Source organism: Pteropus alecto, unplaced genomic scaffold (genome assembly GCF_000325575.1).
Source record: "Pteropus alecto unplaced genomic scaffold, ASM32557v1 scaffold18, whole genome shotgun sequence".
Lineage (NCBI taxonomy): Eukaryota > Metazoa > Chordata > Mammalia > Chiroptera > Pteropodidae > Pteropus > Pteropus alecto.
In genome coordinates, this window is record NW_006440649.1 from 1,018,467 (window position 1) to 1,024,506 (window position 6,040).

The following is a 6,040-nucleotide window of genomic DNA, read 5'->3' on the forward strand; positions in this document are numbered from 1 at the left end:
CTGGGTGTCACATTGCTTTCTTCACATTGTTAAGTGTGTTTCTCTTAAACTCTTGACTGTCGTGGGTTCGCGTTGCCCAAGGTGGCCAGTGAGCGTTGAAAGGCTGTTTCTGGGTCTTCTTTCTCTTCGCCAGCACTGCAGATAGAGCCTGTCAACTCTCTCTGCTTTACTCTCCACTGGCGTTGAATTATCTCCATATATTCTCACATTTTAAACACTCTTAAGAAGCAAGCAATCAGTGAGCTGCCAAGGTGTTCCGAAGAGACGCTTCTTCGAATATAATCCACATATGGCCGCCTTCGTCATTTAATTTTTGTCTGTAATAGTCCGAGAAGTGTTTAAACGTGAGGAAAAATTTCTCGCAAGACGACACAGCTCATTCCTCTAGTTCAGTTCAGCGTGACTGTATTCACTTCAGCGAAACGTGGGGAAGCTTTCCTGAGTTTCAAGTCACACTGGATTAACCTACTCGGTAGTAACTGAGAATATTGCCTGATTATTTAATTCAGATTCAGGCTGTAGAGTTGACAATTTAGCCCTAAGAATAGATTCTCACAGATGGAGGATTCGGGGTTGCCTTCGTAGTTTATCTATACGGCCAGCGTGTGGCGCTGTTTCCTGTTAAAAGCTGCCTTCTAAATTTTCTGAAGCCTCTTTCCCAAGTCATGGTATTTACATGGCTCAGTGTAAATTTCCATGGGCTTGAAAACATCAGAGAAAAACCCACTTTAAGTCTTTTAACAGAATAGGGTTTCAATAGTTTTGAAGAGCACCTGTAGGTTTCTCTTCATGTTTAGGAAGGAAAATCAGAATGAAAACACGATCGTTTAAAAAAGCTTGGAAAAGTCTCATTTTGCAAAATTTTAAACAGGAATTTTACTGAAAAGAATTCATTCATTGCACATGAAAAGCAGGGCACTCAGAAGTGAGGGAGAAGCTTTGTAGTTCAAGTTATATCATTTAAGATTTAGTTAAAATTATGTAACTTAAATTTCTTTTAATTTGCTTCTGCTACTCAAAAGGTATTTCGAGGGCAAGCCAGTCACATTTTGGTTCTGCTTCAGAACCGGAAACACACAAGTTACTTTTTCTATTTTAAATAGTTTGCTGCATTTGGGGGCTATTCGATAGGATTTTGTTTATGGCTACTCTGTGGTTTTCGACGGGGACAGTTTGTAGGTAGAGTCGGGGGTGACAGCGAAGACATTTTATGACTGTTCATGGCACTGTGGGCAGCAGCAGAGTTAAGGCAACTCTTGCCTGGTCACTGGGACGAGCGTTTGCTTTCTGAAAAGAATTCATTCATTGCACATGAAAAGCAGGGCACTCAGAAATGAAGGAGAAGCTTTGTAGTTAAAGTTATATCATTTAAGATTTAGTTAAAATTATGTAACTTAAATTTTTGAACATCCTTCGATACCACTGGGCATTTGAACATCCTTCGATACCACTGGGTTTCGGAAACCCAACGTTCCTCCGACGTCGCCCCTGGCTGCTATGCTCACTCAGACACTAAAATCAACAGAGGCCATCACAGGTGTGGAGCTTCGCTGCTCCTGGGGTGAAGCTGGGTCAGAGAAGCTTTCCCAGCTGACCCGCTGCCATCACCATCCAAATGAAACATTTGAAAACGCAAATGCCAATATGCGTTTCATTCTTTTTTGTAATTATTTTAATTTTACTCATTATTGCTGTGACAGAAGAAAACTCTAGTGATCACCGAATCTAGACTAGGCTCTCACCTTGACGGCAAAAAAATTTAACGGTGATGGACGGACTGGTGGTGTCTTTGGGGGAGGGGAGGGAAAAGGGCGAGGAGACAAGTTTTTGAAACATAGCAGTAGCTTGATATCGCGCTGTCGGGAGCTCTTCGTATATTTTGCAAAAAAGCATTAAAATTTAATTAAAATATTCTTCAGCGCACAGAAGTGACGGCCAACACATTTCGAATATTTTTTTTTTTGTAAAATCTTAGTAAACACCGAGACGATTAATAAAACGAATTCCTCTAAACCTGCAAATAGTACAACCAGGTTTTCATCGTCTCACTGAAGAGGAAGATGCGTCGTCTTCTAGAGCTATCCCGAAACAGAAAATGTGACTTGCAGGGTGATAAACGGAAGTTGATGACCGAAAATGGATGTGGCTCCTCCCTTCCCCAAAGCGGGGAGAGTATGTTCAGGGATTCTGGGCAAGCAGCTCAATTTTGCATTCGAAAAATGATTAAACGGGCCGCCAGAGCCCAGATCGGTCCAGCCAGTACCATTCTGGAAAATTCCATCGTCGCCAGAAATCGATTACGAAAGATGCCAATCTGATATTTATCCATTCACAGTTGGTAACTGCACCCTGCTCCCCGACCCCCATATTTCAACGTTTCTTTTCCTCTCTTAAGAGCTCTCGGCGTATTCACCGCACCTAGCATTCCGAAGCTGAGCAGAGGGGATTCACTCTGCAGCAGGAGGAAAGCACAGGTCAAGGAGAAATCCAGAAGGGTCCAGCTAAGGGATTCTGGGAACTGAGCCTGGAACCGTGGAGGCGAGGAGGGACCAAGGCCCTAGCAGGACACATTCTGGGGTTTCTTGCATTTTCATTCCTGGAAGTCGATTGCGGTTTCTGAGAGAAGGTGTGTGTGGCGGCCTCATCAGATGAAAGCAATTAAGAGGACCCGGATGTCATCTGTGAGCTCCCTCCCCTCCCTTCCTTGTCCCTGATAACCTATCACGGGTGGTCTGGGACTACATTCGGGTCAAGACTCATCGGTGCCATCACTGGTTCCCTTCACTGTTAGAGTAAGTTCTCAACTTGCTTTTCCAAGGGGGGGCAAAGCAGAGAAAGCTGATTCCTGCTCCCTTCATATTTGACCCTTATCAGTCATAGCTGGAGAACCTTTTAAAAGACAAGTCACTGGCCAAAAAAGAAATGAGTCTAAGACGGTCTTGGTTAAATGTATTGGAAAAAAAAAACAACCCAAAACGTATTGATATGTTTATTGAGAAATAGATGGGTATGTCCAACCCATAGCAACGCGAATACCTATAAAAGGTCCTTTCAACAAAATGAAGTCATAGATGCTTTCGAAATCAAAGTTTCTGCTCCATTTGTAACGGGGTAGCTGTTTTCTAAATCGGTTCTCTCTCAAAGCAGTCCCTGGTTCGCTGACTACAGAACTACCTGCAGTGATGTTTAAAAGTTGAGATTCCACAGTCTCACCCCAGATGCCGTGACCCCTGGTCCCTGACTGCGGGGGGCCTGGAGCTAGTGCCCCAGGGGGTTCTTAGTCTCTGCTGGAAAACAAACAAACAAACAAATGAAAACAAGTAACTGAAATAAACTGTAAGGGAGAGCTCAGCTAAGTCTTTGGAGGCGGTGAGCGAGGGCCTTGTCTGTGTGTTTCTTCCGTAACCTGACCCAGCCGGCCACGTGTTTCAGTCTGTCTTTGATCACGAGGACAGACGTGAGCGTTTCTGCTCTCCCCGGCAGACGTGGGATCCGTCTGCTTCAGTCAAATGTAAGTCAACAGGAGGTTCATCTCTTCACACAACTTCAGACCTGGGGGTTCAAGTTGACTCTGAGGACCAGGTGTGCTACACTCTGTGTTACTAACGCACCTGGCGATTCCCACCTGTGCATTTACCTGTCACGCCTTCCACACACCCTTCGGGCTCTCCTCTCGTGCGCCCCGTCTTCGTCAGCTGAGGGTGTGGCTTAACCCGTCCTGCCGAAAGTTCGAGAGTTACTGTGTGCTGACTCGCAGGGCCTATTGCATGAGAGATCGGGCAAATGTGAGCATCTATTTCAAAAGGATCCATGACCTACATATTGACTGTTTTTCTGACTTGACCGAAAGGTTTTCCTTTTGAAAGTTACGTTAAAGTGTAATTAAATACCATGAAAAAGGCCAGGCTAATCACAGAAGATGGGAGTGATGATTCTAAAACAAGAAAGCACGAGTATTATCTTAACATTTGCACAATAAGGTGGCCCTCTCACCTAACTTCAAGCTTTCTGTTCAACCCACTGGATGCTCTCCTTTATGGTTTATTATAAAACGCATTGATTCACAGAAATGAATATGCTGTGGAAGCCATATAAGTAGCGCACACATCGCTTTTTTAAAAAAATGCAGTGATCCCTTTGAACATTTAAAAGCTGTTTTTCAAAGGTCAGCATGCCTGTCCATGTGATTTCTCTTTCTGGAATATAAATTTCATGACGTGCAGGGGAAAGTTACAAATCGAAGATGCCATAAGAAAACACTTGCCTCCACCGAGATGAGCTATTTATTTGCCTAAGCTGAAAACTCGAACACACGCTCCGGAAGGATCCACGCTAGCTTTTGGAAGTGTTTTTATGAATTCCCAAACGGAAGCGACGCTGTTTCGAGGACGATGCCCGCGTTCAGATGTCACGCCTCCGTTTAAATTGACGTGAGGCTTTATACACCTTCCCACTTGGGGTCACCTCCTTGCCCATTAGTCAATATTAATTATGTCTGACACACTTAAAAGATTTCCCTTTGCCATTCCGAGCATCTTTTTAAACAAACTATTGAGCTCACGTGAGAGTACACCTGAATGTTTTATGTTTCCCGCTGAAGCGTAATATTGTTTTGCTGACCTACCTCATTTGAACCTTGCCCAAAATGAAAATCGACATCGTAACTGAAAAACGTTAAATCCCCTTCTAACACAGAGGTCCTAGGTTACACACCCATGAAGCCAGCTCTGCCATTTGAAGAAGACAACCCTGAACTTTAAAAAAAAATTCATTGAGAATCACACCGAGCGATGAATTCCCTTGGCCTTGCCGCCTTGGCTGTGTCAAGAAAGGTAACGTGTAAGACGATGAACTTGGAAAAGACTCACAGGTATAAGGGGCGACTGTAGATGGCTGTCCTTGTAATTCCACAGGAAGATGTCCAGATTTCAGAGCGGAAGGCATGCACTCGGGAGAATGGGGGGAGGGGCGGGAAATCGGAAACAGCTGTAGGGTGTCACTCGGTTATTCCGCATCCGAATATAAGGCTTTTTGGCTCGTCTGTGTTGTAGAAACATCCCCAAGCCCTAAGCACAGCCTTCAGTGGCCATGTCCCTGCTCTCTAGGGTCTTCGGCCTGCAAGGGGGCTGGGCCACCATCACTGCCCAGTGGAGCTCAGGGAAGGATAAAGCTTTGTTTCAGGTGCTGTGTTTATTAATGCCACTGTGTCCCCAGTGTGGCCCAGGCTGGGGAAGAGACTTGCAGAGATTTTGAGAGAGCACGGGGTGGCCGTTTCAGGGCTCGAAAGGGTGACTCGGGAGGCTTGGGGCAAATACGAGGGGACGATCTCTGTTTTGAATAACTCATACCAATGCGGGCTAGAAAAACAGACACCCGAGGGACACAAGGTGCGATGGCTCCGTTTTTAAAAACATGTTGGTAGCTACGTACTCGGATCTTTCCCCAGGTAATAGTAAGAAGGGAAGAGGGAATGGGGGAAGGACTGAACGGAGGGAGGGGACACGGGACGAAGCCGGAGGGAAGAGAGGAAGGGACGAGGAAGGGACGAAGCAATGGGTGGGGGTAGAGGAGGGGACATGCCAGTCACACGTCCACGCCTGGCGTCTGTCGCGTGCTGCACCCATTTGGCTTCTGTCGTAACCCTTTCCCCACTGCTTGGGAAAAGGGAAAATGCGAGTCAGCCGAAGTTCCGCGCTCGCGGGAGCAGTTGGGGAGGCGGCGCGCACCTTGGGGGGCGCTGGGTCCACCCTTCCGCGGTTCTGCCGCGCTTGGGGGTCGGAGACCCGCCTTCCAGGACAGCAGCGCGCAGCCCAGGCCCGGGGTGGCGCACACCTGACATTTACCTGGATAAGGGCGGAGGTGGGGGCAGGAAGGAGCGAATGCGCGCTGCGGGGGAGGCCGCGTGGGAGAGCGACCTCCCCCCACCCCCGAGAGGGGCGCGCAGCGGGGACCGGGTCCGTGTGGCCCTCCCTTTGAGCGGCCGGGGCTCAAAGACCTGCCCACGGCCCTCGGCCCGGCCCCCCTGTCACTCACTTTGCTC

General features: G+C 47.2%; 1 long non-coding RNA gene across 2 annotated transcripts; it reads right to left on the bottom strand.

Annotated features, from left to right (window-relative positions):
* Positions 1-3,487: 3,487 nt before the first annotated feature.
* LOC112484711 lies at positions 3,488-5,896 on the bottom strand. 2 transcript variants are annotated; one of them, XR_003048126.1, is made up of 4 exons: positions 5,844-5,896; positions 4,869-5,040; positions 3,638-3,760; positions 3,488-3,552 (listed from the first exon to the last, which is right to left on the bottom strand). It is a non-coding gene; the product is annotated as an uncharacterized LOC112484711 (long non-coding RNA). The 2 variants fall into 2 exon arrangements; XR_003048127.1 differs by lacking the exons at positions 4,869-5,040; positions 5,844-5,896 and adding an exon at positions 4,625-4,661.
* Between the last annotated feature and the right edge of the window lie 144 nt (positions 5,897-6,040).